Raw genomic sequence first — 26,858 nt, 5'->3', positions numbered from 1 at the left:
ATGTGATATCATATGATATTTGTCTTTCTCTGTTTGGCTTACTTCACTTAGTAAGATAATCTCCAGGTCCAGCCATGTTGCTGCAAATGGCATTATCTCATATATGTATATATATATATATAGGAATCCCCATATATAATAATATATAATATATATAGGAATATATAATCCATATATATATATATATATATATATATATATACTTTATGGGATTCCTATATATATATAATGACCCATAAGATCATCACTTGATCTTTCAGTAGAAACTCTGTAAGTCAGAAAGGAGTGAGAGGCAGGATATATTTAAAGTGATGAAAGGGAAAAACCTACAACCGAGGTTACCTTACCTACCAAATATCTCATTCAGATTTGATGGAGAAATCAAAAGATTTACAGACAAGCAAAAAATAAGAGAATTCAGCATCACCAAAACAGTTCTGCAACAAATGTTAAAGGAATTTCTCTAAGCAGGAAACACAAGAGAACAAAAGGACCAACAAAAACAAACACAAAACAATTAATAAAAAGGTAATAGGAACATATGTATCAATAATTACCCTAAAAGTGAATGGATTAAATGCTCCAACCAAAAGACACAGACTGGCTGAATGGATACAAAAGCAAGGCCCATGTATATGTTATCTACAAAAGAACACTTCAGACCTAGGGACACATAAGAACTGAAAGTGAGTGGATGGAAAAATATGTTCCATGCAAAAGGAAATCAAAAGAAAGCCGGAGTAACAATACTCATATCAGATAAACTAGACTTTAAAAGAAAGACTGTTACAAGAGAAAAGTAAGGACACTACATAATGATCAAGGGATCAAACAAAGAAAAAAACATAGCAATTATAAATATTTATGCACCTGACATAGGAGCACCTCAATGCATAAGGTAAATACTAACAGCCATAAAAGGTGAAATTGACAGTAACACAGTAATAGTGGGGGACTTTAACACCCCACTTGCACCAATGGACAGATCATCCAGACAGAAAAGAAATAAGGAAACACAATGTTTAAATGACACAAAAGGCTAGATAGACTTAATTGATATATTAAAGGACATTCCACCCAAAAGCAGAAGAATACACTTTTTTCTCAAGTGAACATGGAACATTCTCCAAGATAGATCACATCTTGGGTCACCAATAAAGCCTTGGTAAATTTAAGAAATTTGAAATCGAATGAAGCACCTTTTCTGACCACACGTCATGAGATGAGAAATCAATCACAGGAAAAAAAATGTAAAAAACACAAATACATGAAGGTTAACCAATGTGCTACTAAATAACCAAGAGATCACTGAAGAACTCAAAGAGGAAATCAAAAAACATCTAGAGACAAATGACAGTGAAAACACAATGACCCAAAAGCTATGGGGTACAGAAAAAGCAGTTCTAAGAGGGAATTTTCTAGCAATACAATCCTACCTCAATAAACAAGACAAATCTCTAATAAACAGTCTAACCTTACACATAAAGGAACTAGAGAAAGATGAACAAAAACCCCCAAAGTTAGTAGAAGGAAAGAAATCATAACGATCAGAACAGAAATAAATGAAATAGAAAAGAAGAAAACAATAGCAAAGATCAATAAAACTAAAATCTGTTTCTTTGAGAAGGTAAAGAAAATTGATAAACCTTTAGCTAGACTCTTCAAGAAAACCAGGGAGAGGACTCACATCAATAAAATTACAATTGAAAAAGGGGAAATTAAAATGGACACCACAGAAATACAAAGGATCATAAGAGACAACTACAAGCAACTATATGCCAATAAAAGGACAACCTGAAAATAATGGACAAATTACTAGAAGGGTATTAACTTTCAAGACAGAACCAGGAAGAAATAGAAAATATAAACAGACCAATCAAAAGTAATGAAATTGAAGGCTTTATTAAAAATCTTCCAAAAACATAAGTCCAGGACAAGATGGCTTCACAGGTGAATTCTATCAAACATTTAGAGAAGAGCTAACACCCATCCTTCTCAAACTCTTCCAAAGAATTGCAGAGGAAGGAACACTCCCAAACTCATTTTATGAGGTCACCATTACCATGATACTAAAACCAGACAGAGATATCATCAAAAAAGAAAATTACAGACCAATATCATTGATGAACATAGATGCAAAAATCCTCAACAAAATACTAGTAAACAGACTCCAATGCCACATTAAAAGGATCATAGACCATGATCAAGTGGGATTTATCCCAGGAATGCAAAGGTTCTTCAATATATGCAAATCAATGTGATACACCATATTAACAAATTAAGGAATAAAAAAATATATGATCATCTCAATAGACACAGAAAAAGCTTTTGACAAAATTCAACATGAATTTATGTTAAAAACTCTCCAGAAAATGTGCATAGAGGGAGCCTACCTCAACATAATAAAGGCCATATATGACAAACACACAGCAAACATCATACTAAATGGTGAAAAACTGGAAACATTTCCACTAAGTTCAGGAACAAGACAAGGATGTCCACTCTTGCCCTTCTATTCAACATAGATTTGGAAGGCCTAGCCACAGCAACCAGAGAAGAAATACAAATAAAATGAATACACATTGGAAAGGAAGAAGTAAACTTATCACTCTTTGCAGATGACATGATAATATACATAGAAAATCCTAAAGTTGCCACCAGAAAACTACTAAAGCTAATCAATTAATTTGGTAGTTTCAGCATACAAAATTAATGCACAGAAATCCCTTGCACTCCTATACACTAACAATGAAAGATCAGAAAGAGATATTGAGGAAACAATCACATTCACCAATGCAACAACAACAAAAACAAAAATACCTACAAATAATCCTACCTAAGGAGGTAAAAGACCTGTACTCACAAAACTATAAAACACTGATGAAAATAATCAAAGGTGACATAAACAGATGGAGAGATATATGATATTCTAAGATTAGAAGAATCAGTATTGTGAAAATAACTGTACTCCCCGAAGCAATCTACAGATTCAATGAAATCCCTATCAAATTACCAATGGCATTTTTTACAGAATTAGAGCAAAACATTTTACAATTTGTATGGAAACAGAAAAGTTCTAAATAGCCTAAGCAATCTTGAAATAGAAAAACGGAGCTGGAGGAATCAGGTTCCCTGACTTGAGACTATACTACAAAGCTACAGTCATCAAGACAGTATGATACTGACACAAAAACAGAAATATACATCAATGGAACAGGATAGAAGGCCTAGAGATAAACCCACACACCTATGGTCAACTAATCTATGACAAAGGAGGCAAGGATATACAATGGAGAAAAGACACTCTCTTCAATAAGTGGAGCTGAGAAAACTGGACAGCTACATGTAAAAGAATGAAATGAGAACACTCCCTAACACCATACACAAAAATAAACTCAAAATGGATTAACGACCTAAATGTAAGATGAGACACTATCAAACTCTTAGAGGAAAATATAGGAAGATCATTCTTTGACATAAATCACAGCAAGATCTTTTTTGACCCACCTTCCAGAGTAATGGAAAGAAAAACAAAAATAAGCAGATGAGATCTAATGAAACTTCAAAGCTTCTGCACTGGAAAGGAAACCATAAACAAGATGAAAAGACAACCCTCAGAATGGGAGAGAATAATTGCAAATAAATCAGTGGACAAAGGGTTAACCTCCAAAATATACAAACACCTCATGCAGCTCAATGTCAAAAATACTAACAACCCAATCAAAAAATGGGCAGAAGACCTAAATAGACATTTCTCCAAAGAAGACATACAAATGGCAAAAAGGCACATGAAAAGATGCCCAACATCACTAATTATTAGAGAAATGAAAATCAAAACTACAATGAGGTATCACCTCACACTGGTCAGAAAGGCCATCATCAAAAAGTCTACAAATAATAAATGCTGGAGAGATTTGTGGAGGAAAGGGAACCCTCTTACACTGTTGGTGGTAATGTAAATTGATACAACCACTGCGGAGAACAGTCTGTAGGTTCCTTAAAAAACAAACAAAAAAATAGAACTACCATATGACCCAGCCATCACACTACTGGGCATATACTCAGAGAAAACCATAGCTGAAAAGTACACAAGCACCCCAATGTTCATTATAGCACTATTTACAGTAGCCAGGTCATTGAAGCAATCTAAATGCCTATTGACAGATGAATGGATAAAGAAGATGTGATACATGTATACAATGGCATATTACTCAGCCATAAAAAGAATGAAATTGGGTCATTTGCAGAGACGTGGATGGACCTAGAGACTGTCATACAGAGTGAAGTAAGTTAGAAAGAGAAAAACAAATATTATATATTAATGCATATATGTGGAATCTAGAAAAATGGTACAGATGTACCTGTTTCAAGGAAGAAATAGAGACACAGACATACAGAACAATCCTATGGACATAATGAATTGGGAGATTGGACTGACATATATACACTAAATAATATGTATAAAATAGATAATGAATGACAACCTGTTGTATAGCACAGAGAACTCCACTTTGCTGTACAGTAGAAACTAACACAACATTGTAAAACAACTATACTCCAATAAAATAATAAAATATATTGAAGTTAAAAAAAATGACTGAAATCATTATACATGCATTTGTCCAAGCTCATAGAATATTCAGCACCAAGATTGAGACCTAAATTTAATTATGAACTTTGGGTGATTATGATGTTTAAACATTGATCCATGTTTAGTTAAAAAAAAAGTACATTTTCAGTGAATGATGTTATTACTGGTGGAGGCTATACATGGGTAGTGGCAGAAGGTATATGGGAAATTATTGTAACTTTCTCTTAATTCGCTTTAAAACCAAAACTGCTCTACAAATAGCCTTCCATAGATGACTGGCAATCTTACATGCTAAAATCTATTTCAGTGGTTCTATAAATTATTTCCTGATACATAAACTTTTCAATACTACTGTTTCCATAAATGTTAAGAAAATTTTACTTAAAATGTTTATCCACACAGATCACTTTATATCTTTTGATCCTGAAGCAAATCATAACAGAAAAAGAGACAAAAATGTCTAAGAATGACCTGTGCTGAGGAAATATAATTAAAAACAATATCTTCTTCCAACCAAGAAAACCTCTCTGTAAAGGTAGTAAACAAAGAATATTGTATTGAAAAAAGCATTAAACCACCATGTGATGCACATCACAGGCAAGTTGCTAAGAGATTGCAAAATTAGAAAGAAATCTCACCTTTTATAGAGCCAAGAAGACATGTTCTCAAGATAAAAAATAGCTAGTCTTCAAATAAGAGGGCTTGACAACATCATTCTTCAAACATACATTCATCCTAGATTCACATGGTAGAAGGGATTACCCTCTGTGTTAGCTAATTGGCTTACCCAGAGGAATAATAAATTTTGTATAACTTTAGGGTGGGAGATAGAGAAACTGGGAGGTAGGGGTTCCATCTTCCTTTATGTTTACATTTCAGTGAGATGGTTCCTCGGTCCTTGAAAAAGCCATCACTGGGTCATAAAGATGACAAAGGTCTATCTGGTTTTCAAAAAAATTTTACATATATTTTAAAGAGAGAAGAAAGTACTTGCAATTGTATATTTTCTAACCTCTTTCTTTATTTTCAACAGGGAAAATTAAGCCCCCTATTTGTAATTTTTATTTGTTCCTACATCAGAAATATAACATTGAATGAGATTACCTAAATATGAGGGTTTTCCTCTGCTCTGGTTGCAATTCTGTTCAAAAACAAGAATAAATCTCACTAAATTACTGGAAAAAATGTATTATGTATTTTATTTCTACATAAATAAATACTTATAATAAGTATGTTTTTTGTTTGTTTTGTTTTTTGTTTTGTTTTGTTTTGTTTTGTTTTTGCGGTATGTGGGCCTCTCACTGCTGTGGCCTCTCCCGTTGCAGAGAACAAGCTCCAGATGCACAGGCTCAGAGGCCATGGCTCACGGGCCTAGCCTCTCCGTGGCATGTGAGATCTTCCCGGACCAGGGCATGAACCCACGTCACCTGCATCGGCAGGCAGACTCTCAACCACTGTGCCACCAGGGAAGCCCAATAATTATGTTTTGAACATTCCTCAGATTGTATCTTATATGTTTACTTACATTTCCCACACATTTCTTTTAGTACATAGAAACTATATTCTAAGATAAAAAGAAAGTTTTCCTACTAAAATAAATGCATAGGGATTGTGACATACAAGCTTAAAAGACAGATGGAACAAAAACAAATGAAACAAGTTACTGGCATGACAATATCTCTACCAAAGATTATTTTCAGAGAAATTAACAATTGTCCTGGTTAAATGATGATGTTTTTAGATATTCTGAAATTATCCCCTACAATAGTATAAGTGGGGGGTTAGGTGAAAATGGTTTTCAAAGTAAAAAATGTTTATTGAAAAAAAATATTTTATTGAAAAAAATTTATAAAGCAAATCATAAGAAATGACTCTAAGAGCTTTAATCATTCTGCAGTATGTCTGTCAAATATATCTGTGTCCACAGAAGTGTTTTGCTCTGTCAAAGCAAACTACAATTTCTAGTCAGGGATTTTCATCATGGTCAAAATCTTTTCTCTTCATCCTTTAAGTATGAGATATGTTCAAATTAAAAACCATCTAACAAGTCCTTTCTCCTCTATTTCAGTTTCCAGAGCTGCTCAGTATTTGTAATTTGTTATTCATCTGAAGAAATATTAAATAATTAATAGAATAAATTCAAATGTATGACCCATCACATTAATACAGTTTTTACAGTCTGAGGTACTTGGAACATATGCAGTTCTCTCTACTTTTTTTTTTTTTTTTTTTTTTTTTTTTTTTTGTGGTACACAGGCCTCTCACCACTGTGGCCTCTCCCACCGTGGAGCATAGGCTCCGGACGCACAGGCCCAGTGACCATGGCCCACGGGCCCAGCTGCTCCTCAGCACGTGGGATCCTCCCAGACCAGGGCACAAATCCTCATCCCCCGCATCTGCCGGCAGACTCCCAACCACAGCGCCAACAGGGAAGCCCATTTTTTTTTCTTTTTTTTTTTAAACTTAGTGCTGTAGAATGCATGGATAATTTGAGAATGAAGTGCTGCATGTTCACCTCATCAGAAGCAATGAAAGAAAGCGAAGAGAAAGATTAACAAAGAATATGTTGTACTTTTACAGTTACAGAATGATTCTCTCTGACAAAAGATATTCACAGAGATTTTGACTACTTGAATGGTTTGTGTGAATGAACTTATAATCACCTTTAGGCCTCTCTGTGGTTGGTATAAGTAAAAATAAAAAGTATAGATGTAATGAGCCCTTCAAGGTAGCTGAGCAGTCCATTCTGACTACCAAGCAAGGAATAAGTTCTGTGTTTGAATGAACAGTAACTATGATAGTTACTAACATTTAAAAAATATAATAGAGGAAAAATAAATTTTAAAAGTTATTAAATGATTTAAAAGTACCAACTTTAAAAATCTACTATAATAAAAATTAAATTATTTTAAAATGAGTTCAGTTAATTATCACCATTAGAGCCCACAGTGACTCGTTAAACTTTTATTATTCTCCCCTCTCTTTTCTTCCTTTTAGAGGGTGAATCACATTTTAGGACAAAATCTATTTTTCTATAGGTGTATTAGAGGGATACAAGGGGACATTTCTCTTCTCTATTTTACTTCCAAACTTGTGGCTTTAGTTGCCTGTGATTTGGTTTGTAGTGGTTTTCACATTACTAATGGTTATAATGATACTGCAATCCAAGTCCCAGATTTTCCACACACTGAAGCCCGTATAAGTTTACCTCAAGGCATACTTCAGAAATAATCACTCATGTTTTTTTCTGGGCTCTTAACCTGATTTTCTACTTTTTTATGTTTGTTATTTTCAATATCAATGGTTTTCTTAATCCACACCTTTATCAATATTCATTTGAATGATAACAATCCCCTTAACTATTTACATATCATGTGAGTAGTGTTAAATTTATTTAACAAGGCCATTAGACTAAAGTGGCTCTAATGCAGTGGCAGTCTACATAAACAAACCAAAATCTAAGCCAGTAAATGTCTCAAGGTTACCAAATCAAAACCTAAGGGCAACCAATCACAAACAGCCAATTAGATTTTAAGCTATAGCCACTCAGTAATTTCCTTGCTTTTCTTCTACCTTTTCTCTATAGAAGTCTCTTCCTGAGCTACTGTTTGGGGAGTGTTTCTAACCACTTCTTGTTTTGTGCTGCCTTATTCGAATAAATTTTTGCTCAGATAAACTCTTAAATTTTTTAACGTGCCTCAGTTTATTTTTAACAGTACATATGAAGACTGAAAAATAGAGCTGATCAATATAACGTGGTAGGTTCTAATGTGAATAAAAATCATTTGAAAAAATATAGAAACAAATTAGAAAGAGAGAGGGAGATTGATTTTAATTTTAATAGATGTTATATAATTTATTTTAGGTAGTATTATCTTTTAAGCAGAAGTTTGTTTTTTTTCCCCCGAATTTATAATAACTTATCTCATACCTCATTTACAATAACAGCTATGCAAACTGAATTGCACTGGTGTAAACTCTGCTCATAAATTGCAATAAGCTTTTTCTCTTTCATGTTCTTCTCCAATAACTCATGAATGTACTGTTATTCTGGGTACAATATAAGTTTTTCATTTTTCCTTTATTTTGGTTCTTATTTATGTAGAGTTTGCTTGATCCCAGAATATGTGGTAGCCTTCAGCTATTCTGTATTAAATATGATTTCTGCCCACTCTCCATTTTTTCAGTAATCTTATGTGCACTTTCAGTTCCACACTCTGAAAAGGTTAAAGATTTTTTTCCGTCTTTTGCTTAATGTTGTCTATCTCTTCTGCTAGAATGAAGAATCTTTTCTGTCAACAGAAATTTCTGTGTTGTTATTGTATTATTATTATTATTATCCTTCTGCCCATCAGAATGCCTGGAGTACCATAGAAACACAGTAAATATTTGTCAATGAAATTGTACCAGCAGTTTCTACAGATATTTTGGTGTGTGGGGAAGGAGAGTTTTTATTTTATACATACTTATTATAACTTAATGCTCATATTATTGGAGGAATTTGGGGTTTTTTTCAAGAAAATAATCTAAAGAACATTAGCAACAGTGTTGTGCCAGATAGCATGCGTACTTTTGACCAACTTCTCCATTGATGTGAGCCCACCTCAAGTGCCTTGCCATGTCATTCCTCAAAGAGAATTTCCACTTTATGAAATTCTTTAAACATTATGCAAATTGAGAGCATGACTCATTATCCCTTGTAATGTATATCTATTCTATTTTACTCTCCATCAGATGTGTATTCACTTCCTTGGTCTGTTAAGAACCCTATAGTATCTCCTTAGAGAGACATTTCTTCCCCCTTTCTGAATTCATGTAATTTATGCAGGTAGGAATCTACCAGCAGTACACAGGAGCAAGCAGAAATCTTAGACAAGGTATCCTATTGCTCCTGCCACATTGAATCATTCAGAGATTGCTTTTGACTCAAGCCTGTCTAGGGAGACCCAAACCAATGACTCTTATCAGAATAACACATTAGGAAACCAATAGCTTATCTTAGGACACAGAGACACAAGGGGGAATTACATATTTGAGAGGATGTAAGCTTCAAAATGAATCTTTCTGATAAAAAGAAAGAGACTAACAATGAGATCCACACAGACTAAGACAAAACCAAGACAAACTATGCCCTGATGATAAAATTTGAGTACATGGACCAGCTCACCTCAAGTCAGAGTTGTCCTTCTAGTACCTGAGCCAGTTTGAGATGAGTTTTTGTCACTTCCAACTGAAAGTGCAAGAATGTAACATACTATTCTAAATCTTCTGAAATCCCTGGTATAAATACACTGAATTATGACTTAGGGATTAAATGTTTTATACTCTGTATCTATGATTATTTCTAACTTTTTATAAAAGGTATTCAAAACAATTCCAAATATTACTTCATCAGTTTTTTTTTTCTCTCTCTGTTTTTTTTAATATTGGTTGAAGGGCAGCATGATATGAAATTATATTTTTGTGTAGCTCTATTAAGAGTGTCCATCATCAGATGAATGGATAAAGAAGATGTGGCACATATATACAATGGAATATTACTCAGCCATAAAAAGAAACGAAACTGAGCTATTTGTAATGAGGTGGATAGACCTAGAGTCTGTCATACAGAGTGAAGTAAGTCAGAAAGAGAAAGACAAATACCGTATGCTAACACATATATATGGAATTAAAAAAAAATGTCATGGAGAACCTAGGGGTAAAACGGGAATAAAGACACAGACCTACTTGAGAATGGACTTGAGGATATGGGGAGGGGGAAGGGTAAGCTGTGACAAAGTGAAAGAGAGGCATGGACATATATACACTACCAAATGTAAGGTAGATAGATAGTGGGAAGCAGCCGCAGAGCACAGGGAGATCAGCTCAGTGCTTTGTGACCGCCTGGAGGGGTGGAATGGGGAGGGTGGGAGGGAGGGAGATGCATGAGGGAAGGGATGTGGGAACAGATGTATATGTATGACTGATTCACTTTGTTATAAAGCAGAAACTAATAAAATAAATAAATAAATAAATAAATAAATAAAAAGAGTTTCACAGTGATATAAATTTAAATTTATATTAGGTATATTGAAATTGGTTTATTAAATATATCCATAGGGCTTCCCTGGTGGTGCACTGGTTGAGAGTCTGCCTGCCGATGCAGGGGACACGGGTTCGTGCCCTGGTCCAGGAAGATCCCACATGCCGCGGAGCAACTGGGCCCATGAGCCATGGCCACTGAGCCTGCGAGTCCAGAGCCTGTGCTCCACAACAGGAGAGGCCACAACAGTGAGAGGCCCATACCGCAAACAAAAACAAAAACAAAAACAAATATATCCATAAAATTGTGATAAGTTGAGATTCATGTCCTATACAAATGGCCTATACAGGAGACATTTAATCCATTCATTAATTCAACACATATTCAACACACAAAACAACACATTTTTTTTTTTTTTTTTTTTTGCGATAGGCGGGCCTCTAACTGTTGTGGCCTCTCCCCCTGCAGAGCACAGGCTCCGGACATGCAGGCTCAGTGGCCATGGCTCACAGGCCCAGATGCTCTGCAGCATGTGGGATCTTCCCAGACCTGGGCACAAACCCGTGTCCCCTGCATCGGCAGGTGGACTCTCAACCACTGCACCACCAGGGAAGCCCAACACATTAACATCAATACAACAAAACCTCTTTTTTTAACTTTTTTTTTACATCTTTTTTTATAGAGCAGTTTCTTAATAGTTATCTATTTTATGCACATTCGTGTATATATATCAACTTCAATCTCCCAATTCATCCCACCACCCACTCCCCTGCTTTCCTCCCTTGGTGTCCATATGTTTGTTCTCTACATCTGTGTCTCTATTTCTGCCTTGCAAACTGGTTCATCTGTACCATCTTTCTAGATTCCACATATATGTGTTAATATATGATATTTGTTTATCTCTTTATGACACTTCACTCTGTATGACAATCTCTAAATACATCCACATCTCTACAAATGACCCAATTTTTTTCCTTTTTATGGCTGAGTAATATTCCATTGTATATATGTACCTCATCTTCTTCATCCATTCGTTTGTCAATAGGCATTTAGGTTGCTTCCATGACCTGGCTATTGTAAATAGTACTGCAATGAACATTGGGGTGCATGTGTCTTTTTGAATTATGGCTTTCTCTGGATAGATGCCCCATAGTGGGATTGCTGGGTCATATGGTAATTCTATTTTTAGTTTTTTAAGGAACCCCTATACTGTTTTCCATAGTGGTTGTATCAAGTTACATTCTCACAAACAGTGCTAGTGCACTGCCTTTTCTCCACACCCTTTCCAGCACTTGTTTTTTGTAGATTTTATGATGATGCCCATTCTAACTGGTGTAAGGTAACACCTCACTGTAGTTTTGATTTGCATTTCTCTAACAATTAGTGATGTTGAGCATCTTTTCATGTGTTTGTTGGCCATCTGTATGTCTTCTTTGAAGAAATGTCTATTTAGGTCTTCTGCCCATTTTTGGATTGGGTTGTTTGTTATTTTTTTTAATATTGAGCTGCATGAGCTGTTTATGTATTTTGGAGATTAATCCTTTGTCCGTTGACTTGTTTGCCAATATTTTCTCCCATTCTGAGGGTGGTCTTTTCATGTTTTTTTTTTCTTTTCTGTATAAAAGTTTTAAGTTTAATTAGGTCCCATTTGTTTATTTTTCTTTTTATTTTCATTACTCTAGGAGGTGAGTCAAAAAAGATCTTGCTGTGGTTTATTTCAAAGATTATTTTTCCTATGTTCTCCGCTAAGAGTTTTATAGTGTCTAGACTTACATTTAGGTCTGCAATTCATTTTTAGTTTATTTTTGTGCATGGCGTTAGGGAGTGCTCTAATTTCATTCTTTTACATGTAGCTGTCCAGTTTTCCCAGCACCACTTATTGAAGAGACTCTCTTTTCTCCATTGTGTATCCTTGCCTCCTCTGTCATAGGTTGGTTGACCATAGGTCTGTGGGTTTACCTCTGAGCTTTCTATCCTGTTCCATTGATGTGTATTTCTGTTTTTGTGCCAGTACCATATTTTCTTGATTATTGTACCTTTCTAGGGCAGTCTGAAATCAGGGAGTCTGATTCCTCCAGCTTTTTTTTTCCCCTCCAGGTTGCTTTGGGTATTTGGGGTCTTTTGTGTCCCCATAAAAATTTTAAGATGTTTTGTTCTAGTTTTGTAAGAAATGCCATTGGTGATTTGATAGGCATTGCATTGAATCAGTAGATTGCTTTGTGTAGTTTAGGCATTTTCACAATATTGATTCTTCCAATCCAAGAACATGGTATATACCTCCATCTGTTTGTGTCATCCTTGATTCCTTTCATCAGTGTCTTATAGTTTTCTGAGTACAGGTCTTTTACCTCCTTAGATAGGTTTATTCATAGGTATTTTATTCTCTTTGTTGCAATGGGGAATGGAATTGTTTCCTGATTACTCTTTCTGAATTTTTGTTGTTAGTGTATAGGAATTCAAACGATTTCTGTGCATTAATTTGGATCCTGCAACTTTACCAAATTAATTGATTAGCTCTAGTAGATTTCTGGTGGCATATTTAGGATTATCTATGTATAGTGTCACATCATCTGCAAACAGTGATAGTTTTACTTCTTTTCTAATTGCATTCCTTTTATTTCTTTTTCTTCTCTGGTTATGGTGGCTAGGACTTCCAAAACTATGTTGAATAAGAGTGGTGAGAGTGGATATCCTTGTCTTGTTTCTGATCTTATAGAAAATGTTTTCAGTTTTTCACCATTGAGAATGATGTTTGCTGTGGGTTTGTCATATATGGCCTTTATTATGTTGAGGTAGTTTCCCTCTATGCCCACATTCTGGAGAGTAAAAACTCATAAATCGGTGTTGAGTTTTGTCAAAAGCTTTTTCTTATCTGTTGAGGTGATCATATGGTTTTTATTCTTCAGTTTTTTAATATGGTGTATCACATTGATTGATTTGCCTATATTGAAGAATCCTTGCATCACTGTGATAAATTCTACTTGGTCGTGGTGTATGATACTTTTAATGTGTTGTTGGATTCTGTTTGCTGGTATTTTTTTTTTGAGGATTTTTGCATCTATATTCATCTGTGATATTGTTCTGTAATTTTCTTTTATTTAGTATCCTTGTCTGGTTTTGGTATCAGGGTGATGGTGGCCTCATAGCATGGGTTTGGGAGTGATCCTCCTTCTGTAATTTTTTGGAAGAGTTTGAGAAGGATAGGTGTTAGCTCTTTTCTAAATGTTTCATAGAATTCACCTGTGAAGCCATGTGGTCCTGGACTTCTGTTTGTTGGAAGATCTTTAATCACAGTTTCAATTTCATTACTTGTGATTGGTCTGTTCATACTTTCTATTTCTTCCTGGTTCAGTTTGGAAGGTTATACCTTTCTAAGAATTTGTCCATTTCTTCCAGGTTCTCCATTTTATTGGCATATACTTGCTTGTAGTAGTCTCTTATGATGCTTTGTATTTCTGTGGTGTCTGTTGTAACTTCTTTTTTTTTTCATTTCTAATTTTATTGATCTGTGTCCTCTCCTCTTGATGAGTTTGGTTAAAGGTTTATCAATTTTGTTTATCTGCTCAAAGAACCAGCTTTTAATTTTATTGATCTTTACTATTGTTTCCTTGTTTGTATTTCATTTATTTCTGCTCTGATCTTTATGATTTCTTTCCTTCTACTAACTTTGGGTTTTATTTGATCTTCTTTCTCTAGTTCTTTTAGGTGTAAGGTTAGAATGTTTATTTGAGCTTTTTTCTGTTTCTTGAGGTAGGATTGTATAGCCATAAATTTCCCTCCTAGAACTGCTTTTGCTGCACCCCATAGGTTTTGTATCAATGAGTTTTCATTGTCTTTTGTTTCTAGGTATTTTTTTTATTCTCTCTTTGATTTTTTCAGTGATATCTTGGTTATTTTGTAATGTGTTGTTTAGTCTCTATGTGTTTTTTTTTCAGTTTTTTTTTAGTTTTTTTCCTGTAATTTATGTCTAATCTCATAGCATTGTGATCAGAAAAGATGCCTGATATGATTTCAATTTTCTTAAATTTGCTGAGGCTTGGTTTGTGACCCAAGATGTGATCTATCATGGAGAATGTCCCGTGTGCACTTGGAAAGAAAATGTAATCTGCTGTTTTGGGATGGAATGTCCTATAAATATCATTTAAATCTATCTGGTCTATTGTGTCATTTAAAGCTTGTGTTTCCTTATTAATTTTTTTGTGTGGGTCATCTGTCCATTGGTGTAAGTGAAATGTTAAATTTCCCCACTATTATTGTGTTACTGTTGATTTCCTCTTTTATAGATGCTAGTATTTGCCTTATGTATTGAGGTGCTCCTATGTTGGGTGCATATATATTTATAATTGTTATGTATTCTTCCTGGGTTGATCCCTTTATTATTATGTAGTGTCCTTCCTTGTCTGTCATAAGAGTGTTTCTTTTAAAGTCTAGTTTATCTGATATGAATATTGCTATTCCAGTTTTTACATGGAATATACTTTTCCATCCCATCACTTTTAGTCTGTATGTGTCCCTAGGACTGAAGTGGGTCTCTTGTAGACAACATATATATGGGTCTTGTTTTTGTATCCATTTCCGCAAGCCTGTGTCTTTTGATTGAATATTTAATCCATTCACATTTAAGGTAATTATTGATATGTATGTTCCTATTAACATTTTCTTAATTGTTTTTGGTATGTTGTGTAGGTACTTTTCTTCTCTGTGTTTCCCACTTAAAGAAGTTCCTTTAGCATTTGGTGTACAGCTGGTTTGGTGGTGCTTAATTCTCTTATCTTTTGCTTGTCTGTAAAGCTTTTGATTTCCCTGTCAAATCTGAATGAGATCCTTGCCTGGTAGAGTAATGTTAGGTGTAGGTTATTTTGTTTTATCACTTTAAATTTATCATGCCACTCCCTTCTGTCTTGTAGAATTTCTGCTGAGAAATCATTTGTTATCCTTTTGGGGATTCCCTTGTATGTTATTTGTCATTTTCCCCTTGTTGCTTTTAATAAGTTTTCTCTGTCTTTAATTTTTTTCAATTTGATTATTATGTGTCTCAGTGTGCTTCTCCTTGAGTTTATCCTGCCTGGGACTCTCTGCACTTCCTGGACTTGGGTGGCTATTTCTTTTTCCATGTTAGGGAAGTTTTGACTATAATCTCTTCAAATATTTTCTCAGGTTTTTCTCTCTCTTCTCCTTCTGGGACCCCTATAATGTAAATTTGGGGGGGGTTAATATTGTCCCAGAGGTCTCTTAGGCTGTCTTCATTTATTTTCATTCTTTTTTCTTTATTCTGTTCCATGGTAGTGATTTCCACCATTCTGTATTCCAGGTCACTTATCCATTCTTCTGCCTCAGTTATTCTGCTATCGATTGCTTCTAGTACATTTTTCTTTTCACTTATTGTATTTTTCATCTCTGTTTGTTTGTTCTTTAATTCTTCTAGGTCTTTGTTAAATGTTTCTTGCATCTTCTTGATCTTTGCCTCCATTCTTTTTCTGCAGTCCTGGATCATCTTCATTATCATTATTCTGAATATGTTTCTGGAAGTTTGCCTATCTCCACTTCATTTAGTTGTTTTTCTGGGGTTTTATCTTGTTCCTTCACCTGATACATAGTCCTCTGTCTTTTAAATTTGTCTGTCTTTCTATAAATGTAGTTTTTGTTCCACAGGCTGCAGGATTGTAGTTCCTTTTGCTTCTTTATTTTTTTCTTTTTTAGTTAGCTTGACCAATGAGTAAGCAGAAGTGTCAGTTCTGGGTGGAGGCTTTAAGGTCCAATACCTTCTTCACCATGTTCTCCTTTCTGACACAACTACTGGCAATCTTCCAGATAATGGCTGCTCTGACACCTTGTGTCCCAGAGATAAGATGATATGGAATAGAACCAGGGTCAACCTGCTAGTTTTGGAGGGTCTCCTGCAGAGGTGGGGTGATGGCTGTGGCTCACCATGGGTACAAGGGCACTGGCAGCAGCAGTTCTGGGAACTACTCATTGGTTTGAGCCTTCCTGGAGGCTGCCATTAGCCCCACCGTACCAATACAACACAACTTCTATGTGCCAAGTGATTTTCTGGGAGTTTGGAATACATTCTCAGATAAAACTGACAAGTGTTCCCTGGCTTGTTTAGATCACGTTGAGATCAGAGTTATAAAGACTTCCTTTGCTCTATAGATCATTCTTGACACCCAGAAGTATCATGTCAATGTATCATGTCAATATTTCTAAACTTAGGAATATTTATTTGTGTGACTTTGTAGATATAGCCCCTGTTTATAGTTAAGCAGTTACATTTAAATTGAGATTCTGGTATTAGGTTTAGGTTATTATTGTATTAAAGAATATAAAGTATGACCACAGAGCAACTAAGCCTGTGCACCACAACTACTGAGTCTGTGCTCTATAGACCGTTTGCCATAACAACTGAAGGCAATGTGCCTAGAGCCCATGCTCTGCAACAAGAGAAGCCACCTAATGAGAAGCCTGCACACCACAACGAAGACCCAATGCAACCAAAAATAAATAAATAAATAAATTAATTAATTAATTAAAAACAAAAGAAAATATAGTATGTAATAAAGACAACATGATGTACTAAATCACATTTATGTCCCACTGATATGTTGAAAGCAAGACGTGTCTTATTTATAACATATATTTTTAATCCATTTAATAGTTATTTGCTGAACATGTATTATGTGTTAGTTTTGTGTTGGTGGATATAATAGTCATTTGTCTAAGATTACATACAGTCTGGTAAGGAAGACAGATTATAAAAACTAATCAGTTCCAGATGTGTAAAGTTCTATAAAATTAAATTTCATGTAGCTAAAATAGAGAATAATAAGGAAAAATAAGGTTGGTGTGGATGGCTATATTGGTATAATTTTCAAATAATTACTCAATTTACTTTCTAGCTGTCATAATTGATTCTCAAGAACTATTGTATTCCATATGTTACACAGGATTTTATCTTTCATCATGTGATAGGATAATTACTATGGTCAAATATAACCTTAAGCAATTGCAAAGATAGAGAATCCTCACATAGTTTAATTATATTAGCATCTATTTTTAACAACTTGAAGAAAAATGAAAAATAATTAGAAAAGTTTAAAATAAAAGAGGGACCAGAACTGTGTGTGTGTGTGTGTATGTGTGTGTGTGTGTATATATATATATATATTTTTTTTCTAAGTAGTTATATTCCTCTAAGCCCTATGGGCTAAAAAAACTACACGTGCTATTGCAGTTAACCCTAAGTTTAACACTTTGATTTGGATGCCAATGAATAAACTAACATTCAAAAAGTTTAGGCAAAGGTTGCAAGTTCTTTTAGATAGAAAAAAGGAAGATTCCAAATCATGAATTCTAATCAATGTCCTGTATACTATAGCAAACTGTATCTAAAAGTGAATTTAAAGAAATCCAAATACATATATATTTACAAATAATTCATGTCCAATATTTTCCTTTAGTATACCTTTGTCTGTTTTTCTTATTTTTGTCTTAACCAATTGGTTATTTCATCAATTTTGGATAAAAGAACTGCTACTCATTTTTATTCATTTGTTTCCCAAAGTGAAAGTGAACTTACTGGTCAAATTTTAAATTCAGCACCTTACAGATTTTTTCAAGAAAAATGAAGAAATCACAGTCATGACTGTTGAACTTTGCCAAAAGGAAAAGCATTGTGTGCTTAGAGAAGAAAATTATAAAATTATATGAGGTAAAATATATATATAAAATATCTTCCTACACAGGCCAGAGACTTACATTATAGTTGGGAGATATTTGAGAAAGTGTAGATCTCTGTTAAGCATTTCATGAGCCCCAGCATTCCCAGTTATTAAGTCATTTATTTCCTTAATTATAGAAAATTCATAGTAAGACTTTCCATTCCACTCACATCTAAGCTTAACTACTAGAATCTGCTTCACTATTGTTTTCCAGGGTCTTTAAATCCTTGTAAGACCTGCTCACATCCTACCCCAGTCTCCCAATTCTTCTTTTACAACTATTCCTCCATTTAAGTCTTCTGAAATATCTCCTCAATGATCTTTAAAGGCCTGGCAGCTTCTAAGATTTGGAGCTGTATTCAAATAGCACCTACTTGGGCTACCTTCACCTGACTACTTCACCTAGAATAAATGTTCTAGGATTTATTCTGTCACCTCATTTATTTTTTTATAACATTATTTACTTTTTTTATGTTGTGCTTCCGAAAAAAATTGTTGGTTTCAAGACAGCAAAGAACTTGTCTATCTTATTTCTTTCAAGATCAATTTCTGGCACATTGAAAGTGCTCAATATATAGTTGTTGACTGATGGCATGAGAGTCTTCTATGCCAATCCTTTTTGGGTTCAAATAGACTTGTATAAGGGAAGCATCAAACACAATTTTCAAATAATTATAATTAATTTGAAGAATGTATACCTATTTTTTTCCCAACTTGACATCATGGGTTTATGATATAATCCCAATTTGATGTGGAAAGGAAACACTCTATTTTCTCCTTTTAAGATACTTGTCTCAGAAAAGCATGTCGATTACACTATTGAAGTTAGGCACCTACCTTCACCCAGAAATTGGAATATAAGGTGGTCACATTCCTTGGTGGTCACATTTCAAAGTGTTTTCTCCTACATCCTTAAGAAAGATATTCCTGCATTGTAAAACTGACTTTTAAAAAAATATATATGGGACTTCCCTGGTGGTCCAGTGTTAAAGAATCCACCTTACAATGCAGGGGACATGGGTTCAATCCTTGGTCAGGTAACTAAGATCCCACATGCCGCAGGGCAACTAAGCCAGCATACCACAACTACTGAGCTCATGCACCTCAACCAGAGACTGTATGCCACAAACTACAGAGCCCAAATGCTCTGGAATCCATGCACCACAACTACAGAGCCCACATGCCCTGGAACCTTGCACCACAACTAGAGAAGAGAAAACCCACATGCTACAACTAGAGAGAACTCCGCATGCCACAATGAAGAGCCCAAGTGGTGCAATGAAACATCCTGCATACCTCAATGAAGATCCTGTGTGCCACAACTAAGACCCAACACAGCCAAAAATAAATAATAAAATAAAATCTTAAAAAAAAATAAAAATTAAAATTTTACACCTCAAAGTGGCAGAAAAAGAACTTAAGAATTTTCTAAAGTAAATGCTCTATGAAAAAGGAGGTTAGGGAATAAGAGTACAGAAGGAGACTCTTTAAAGTTTAGTAAAGCTGAGGAAAATGTTAAGGTCATCTTGGTCAATAGACATCAACAACTTATGACAACTTAACTAGAGTCCATGAAATTCATACAAGTTTATATACAAATTTTAAAAAAATTCCAAAAGGATATTTAAATTCTCATTAGTTCTACCTTGTTCTTATCAAGTACATTTTATTTTCTTTCAAACTCAGAGAATTTGAAATGATACATTTTAATACAATATAAATGTTTTTTCACTAATATGGATTTGACTGTATTTCACATTGTGAAAAATTTAAACCAAAAAGGAGAAAGTATGATGTTTAATGTTGAAATGTATTCTATGGCTAATTGAAATTAATAAAAAAAATTGTCTAATGAATTGTGAATAATCAGTTTTATTTAAATGTCTAATTTGTTTAGGCACATGTATTGCCTATTTATACTATTATTATGCAAAATTACAAATGAAAAAAGTTGAATTGGTCAAATTAAGAAGGTCATTGAAGTAATTAAGACTGGTGAAGAATATTATACGAAACTTAGGAGAGTAATAATGTAAAATGTACTTGTTCTTTTTATATTCAGATTTATGTTCCCATTGAAAGTTAATTTAAGACCTCAGAAAATAGTTTAAACACACACACACACACATACACACGTTTATATATGTGCAAAGTGGGTCATTATTAAGATGACCTAAGACATTTTAATAATTATTGAAATAATTTGGGGTTTATCCCTTTTTATGAAGATCAATGGGTTATTATTAAGCAGAATTTAAAACAAAATGAAAATGTGTGATAACTATTAGCTTAAAACAGATACTTAGTGTAAAGCATCATCAAAAATAATTCATTCAAAAATATTAACATTAATCATCCTAATGTTTCTTTTTAGCTTAACTAATATAATCATATAATATATTAGTTTATAGGGGAAAACCTATAAAGAATGTGCTAAGATAGTGTGTAGAAAGGAAATGGCTGAAGAGTAGGAGATAAGAGAAATGAAGAGAATATATGATTACTGATCATTAAATTCACTTCATTTTGTATATTAAGGATTTGAGTAAACATTTCCAGAGTATAAGTACAAATTACTTAATATCTCATAAAAATGTTGATATGAATTTCTCAGTTACTGCATGCTTTGAATTATATTTCTAGTTCAATTGAAATTGACCCTCAAATATTTACAAACTGATTATAGACAAATTTTCTTCCACTACAAATACAGGTACATGTGAACCCAGAGCAGATTATTGATATTGATGGAGTAGTGTCAGAGAAATCACTTTTTATTGTATCCCCAAGGTATACTCTCAATAAACCCAACATTCTTTAGAAGACTTTTCCATACTTTGAAAATAGTGAAAGTGATTTTGTCTGTTAAACACAACCACACATCTGAGAAACTAAACCCTCAACCAAATTTTCTTGTTTCATAAACTTGAAGCTGAATTTTTAATAAAAATGTTAGTTGTCAGTTTGGCTGTCTACCTGTATTGGCTAACATGAGCATTTTCTAACTTTATCTTCTAGGTGTATCAGGTAGGTAAATGTATCAAACTTTTCTTCTTTTTTCTTTCTTAAAAGAATTTTATCTGTCTTTCTCTCATATTTTTTCCAGTTTTACACCAAATTCTATCATGTCAATGATATGATTTGTTCAACATATCTTTATTGATTCTGTTATATACAGGAGTATCACTAAAGAAGCAAACATGCATAAAACAAGATCCTTCTCATTGAAATCTTTCAGACTAGAATGGCAGATAACTATGAGACAGTGTGAGGAATACATCCAAGTTGGAAGCTTATTTAATTGGGGGGGGGTGTTTTTTAAGAAAAATGTTATGGGGCTTCCCTGGTGGCGCAGTGGTTGAGAGTCCACCTGCTGATGCAGGGGACACGGGTTCATGCCCTGGTCCAGGAAGATCCCATATGCCGTGGAGCGGCTAGGCCCATGAGCCATGGCCGCTGAGGCTGCACGTCTGGAGCCTGTGGTCCACAACAGGAGAGGCCACAGCAGTGAGAGACCTGTGTTCTGCAAAAAAAAAAAAAAAAAAAAAAAAAAAAAAAACGAAATAAAAAAAGAAAAATGTTACAGTGTACAAATAAAAAACCATGTACAGGCACTTCAAAAGGACCAATGCAAGTGAGGGTACTCTGAGTCTTAAGTTTCATTTAGGTTATGGTAAATCCACTGCTGATACAGAGCATTACAATTGTGATATACTCAAAGTGTTATCGGAATACTATTGGTCAGATTACTTTCTCATGTACAATTACCATGTCATTAAATATTAGAGAAAGAAATCTATTACTTCTGCCGCCTCTGAAAGTCAATTGAGGGTTCATGGAAGTAAAATCTAGTTAAGATTGGCAAATAAGAAGTAGATCATCAGATAGAATAGGTGGGAAGGAAAACCTTTCAGACATAGAGAGATGCACAAAGGACAAAAAGAGATGTGTGCACCTTTTAAAGAAAATACAACTATGTATAGCATAGCAGTGTCATAAATGAATAAGGAAAAATGTATGGGAATTCCCTGGCTGTCCTGTGGTTAGGACTCAGTGTTTTCACTGTGGAGGGTGCAGGTTCGACCCCTGGTTGGGGAGTTAAGATTGTGCAAGCCACACAGTAAAAAAAGAAAGAAAGAAAAAATATATAGGCTGGATATTAGATTGTTGTCAGAGAAGGTCTTGGTTCTTGTTTGCCATGCTAAGTACAGCTGCTTTAAATTTTAAACCAGTGAAATGTCTAACAAGGAAGTCATAGCTCCTTTTGTTTTTTAAACAGGTCTAATTAAAATTATGTGTCACTCATCATAGTTTTTGAGTAAAAAATTATATTTCATGCTAGTACAGATACAAATCATTTATTGTTCATATACTGTTAATATTTTTGATAGAATATAGGAAAAATAAAAACTACCAATTAACATTCACGTTTATATATTCAATATAAAACATGTAGAGAATATTATTTATTAAGTGACTAGGTATCATTAAATCACTACGAAAATAGTTACCAGGACCTGGCAGACAAATATGCTTTCACATGCTATATAAAATTAAGCATCAAAACAAAATAAAAATAACTTTAAGGGTCTGATAAAATAGGCTAAAGCAAGGACATTGAAAGTTAATGCTTCCTTTTCTACCTAAACTTGCCTTATTCAATTTCACAGATTTTATAAAATGTAATAATTTTTAAAAACCTACAGAGGGCAAAGAGAGACAAGATCTTATGAATGGCCTAAGTATGCTTGTGAATCACCTAGATGACTCCAAATATTATTTAGGATGTTTTTGTTGAAGGTAACCAAAACCCAAAACAAAGTGGTTTAAATTATAAGTAGAGTTGTGACAAATCATGGCTTTTACTCTATTGGTGATTCTGATTTTCAGTGATCATTTGTTATTATGTAACTGTAGTGGCTTCAACAGTTGTTGTTCTCACACATGCCTCCAGAAAAGCCCATCAGTTCCAGCATTTCTAACAAGAATGAGCAAATAATTTTGTGTATGTTCAGTACTTAATCAATGCCTGTCCGGTGGGTTACAAAACACTGGTTCATTTCAATGAACCCTGCCATCTCTCCCCCACTAGGGATGTGGTCAGTGTTCTCCAGTGTGCACAGGATATGTAGGAAATGGGGATTCCTGAACAAAAAGTTGAACTCTGTTAGGACAGTGGCAAAGGGAAATGAATTATTGCAACTGCATAAAATGGAATGTCATTGCTTTATTTCAAGTACTCACAATTTATCTCCTGAAATTTTGTGATGACTCCTAATTGTACATCATTTTAACATATTTTGTCAACAATCTCCAAACCATATCTATAATGTGATCTTTATAGCACAAATCTGACTTATATTAAGGTTTTTAAAAATACCCTAGAAATGCAGCAAAAAATATAGGTTTCATGAAATAGGCATCTCAAGCTTTTCATATTTCTCATGACTTACACATGTGCCTCCTGTTCTCTTACACTACACCTCAGAATTAACATTCCAGAATTACTAACTGTATGCATTTTTATATTTCTGTTCAGTGTATTTGCATGCCTTTGCTATAATGTCTGTAATCATTATTTCACCTAGACCTGAACTTTTAATTCTCCCCCAATAATCACAACTAGCTCAGATGAGTCCTTGTTCTAGAACACTTCCCAAATGCCAAAGGCCAGAGTGCCATTAAACTTCTTACACCTATAGTACTCATGCAACTTAGAACATTATTCTAAAAGTGTTATTTTTGTGTTTTCACATGAGGAGCTTTATGGAAGAACTTGTTCATTGCTGTGAGTGCAGCTCCTGCATAGCTGCATCTAATAAATACTTGCAAAATGAAACCATGGAGCCTCTGTGCTGGCTATAAGGACCCACTGGACAGCAAGCAGCACTGAAGCTCAGCGGACCCCCCACCGCTGACCCCTGAACTTCCTGAGGTCTAACCCACAGGGCTACTGGTTGCTTTTTGTCGGCTTCAACAAGTACCATGCACTCTTTGCGTGTGGGATCAAAAGTGGATTCCAATTCTATAACATCAATTCACTGAAAGAAAAAGAACAAGAATTTCTAGAAGGAGGAGTTGGCTATGTTGAAGTATTATTTCGCTGCCACTATTTAGCTTTAGTTTATGGTGGGGGAAAAACCCTCCCAACAAGGTGATGATCTGAGATGACCTGGAAAAGAAAACTTATTGTCATAGGATTTTCTACAGAAGTCAAGGCTGAGCTAGAATTGTGGTTGTTTTGTACTCTGATTAAGGTGTTTACATTTACATGCAATTCCCATCAATTGCAGGTCTTTGAAACCTTCTATAACCCTGAAGATCTCCTGTGTTCTGTCCAATAGTCAGAACTTCCCCCTTGGCCTCCCCAGGCACACACACGGGCCACAGGCTTACTCATGGACCTGGCCAGTACCAAGAAGTCGTCACTGGGCATTCCAGCCCATGAGGGTGCCCTGAGCTGCATTGCTCTCAACCATCAGGGAACAAGAATTTCAACCACATATGCAAAGATGACCCTTCTAAGAATACTTGATATTTCAGGGCATTTAATTCAGGAACTATGAAGAGGATTTCAAGCAGCTAATATTTGCTGCATTAACTTCAATCAAGATGCTTTCCTCATCTGTGAGTCTGATAACTATGTCACATCGCATATTTTGCTGCCAAAGTTTTAAAAAAGGAATAAACAATCTAGTTTGGCATCAGTGAATTTCCTTCCGAAATACTTCAGTTTCAAGTGGAGTTTTTAAAAGTATCAGGTTCCCTCAGACTCTTCAAGCATTTGTGCCTTTGGAACAGAGCCAAATGCTGTCATTGCGATTTGTGCAGAGACAGCTACTACAAATTCCTGTTTAACCCAAGGAGGAGTGCAAGTGGGACGTCTACACACAGTTTTTAGAAATGACCTACAACAGGCTGTGACTATTCACTGGGCATAAAATCAGTACGCACGGCAGATTGCCACTAAGAGCACTGAATCGGCCTCTCAAACTCCTGGGGCTGGTGCCTGCGCTCTGGGACCTCTTAAGTAAAGGGTTGGAGGGATTGCCCGGGAACTCTGGTCTCAAAGCCGTATGTGGCTGTCTGTTTTTCCTAAGCCAGGCTTTCCATCTCCAGTATTAAGGAAAGAGTCTTCATCAGGGCATTGTGGACACTCCAGGGGCTCTGAGGATCTCGTGCCTGACTACTGGCTTTTTACCTTTAGATCAGCTGTGACATTCGTTTCAGTGGTACCACCAGATCCTAGCGCTTGCATTTGGGGCTCTGTACAACCTTAGGGGCCTCTTGAGAAAAAGAGAGACAAATTGAATTTTGTCTTTGGTGACAGATTCTATCACTTTTACTGAGTTTGTGATGGGGAAATAAACAAATAAATGTTAAATGTTAAATTATAAATAAATAATGTTAAATAATAAATAATAATTACCAGTAACATCTGGTAAATATTATCATCAGATTTAAGTGGGAAATCCTCCCATCTGAACATGAAGGCAAAAGACACTGCCAAGTTTGAGATGCCAGGCATTTTTCCGGAGAGTCCCGTGCCTCTCCTCCGTGCCTCTCCTCCGTGCCTGTTGTAATCCATAGTGTAGTTGTGTCTCGATTTTGGGAGTTCCCGTCTTTGTGTTGGAGCTGTTAGAATTAAGGCAAACGCCAGGCCAACCCTGTGAGCAACGCTTGTGTATCTCCTGTGATCTCCTGATGAAACTGCGGGGTGGGGGGTGTTAAAAGAGAGTTTCCGTTACCTATAGAGAACAGAGGAATGCATAGAATGAGTCATAGAAGAAAGTGTCACTCAGTTTAGAGGTTATGAAGAGAAACTTTGGACATCTTAACAAAGCAGTGCTCAATTTCTGTTGTCATGGAGCAGGATGCCTTAACCTGCTATTTACACCTCCGTTTCTCACCGTTTTCTTATCTCCCTAATGTTTATAAGAATAGCTGCACACTAACATTCTGGGAATGAGAGGAACATAACATTTTTTTTTTAACATTTGGTAACTAAAATAGGTTATGGGCTCTATATCGTTAGTACTACTTGAGTACTTAATTAATATACTTAATTTTCTTAAATTCCTTTTAAACTTAATTTTATGGTTTTGGTTTCAGGTTGAAAATATTTAAACTCTACAGCAACAAATTCTCAGTTTTGCCAGTTCCTTTACTGTCGTGTAATCAATTAACTTTGTATGTGGCTTTCCATGTAAATTATGAATGTTACTTTTATGTGTATTTAATCATGAACTTTAATGCTGCACTTATTTGTTATGTTTCTTTTAAAAAAATAAAAATTGGAGTATAGTTGATTTCCAATGTTGTGTTAGTTTCAGGTGTACAGCAAATTAAATCAGTTATACATATACATATATCCACTATTTCGTTTTTGAGATTCATTTCCCATAGAGGCCATTACAGAGTATAGAGTTCCCTGTGCTATACAGCAGGTTCTTATTAGTTATCTATTTTACATATAGTAGTGAGTATCTGTCAATCTCAATCTCCCAATTTATCCCTCTCAAACCCC

The 26,858-nt window shown here is 34.9% G+C and overlaps 1 pseudogene across 1 annotated transcript in view; it reads left to right on the top strand.

Annotated features, from left to right (window-relative positions):
- The window catches only part of LOC309792634 (WD repeat domain phosphoinositide-interacting protein 3-like), a 40,914-nt pseudogene extending 15,659 nt beyond the window's left edge, over nt 1–25,255 (top strand). Inside the window, exons 2-3 of the transcript in view lie at nt 21,350–21,358; nt 24,280–25,255. The product of the transcript in view is annotated as a WD repeat domain phosphoinositide-interacting protein 3-like (transcript). The remainder of the gene's footprint in view (nt 1–21,349; nt 21,359–24,279) is intronic.
- Nucleotides 25,256–26,858: the final 1,603 nt, after the last annotated feature.

Source organism: Mesoplodon mirus, assembly GCF_964341445.2.
Source record: "Mesoplodon mirus genome assembly, chromosome: 17".
Lineage (NCBI taxonomy): Eukaryota > Metazoa > Chordata > Mammalia > Artiodactyla > Ziphiidae > Mesoplodon > Mesoplodon mirus.
Note: the sequence above shows the minus strand (reverse complement) of the source record. Positions and strands in the feature narration are given on the sequence as shown.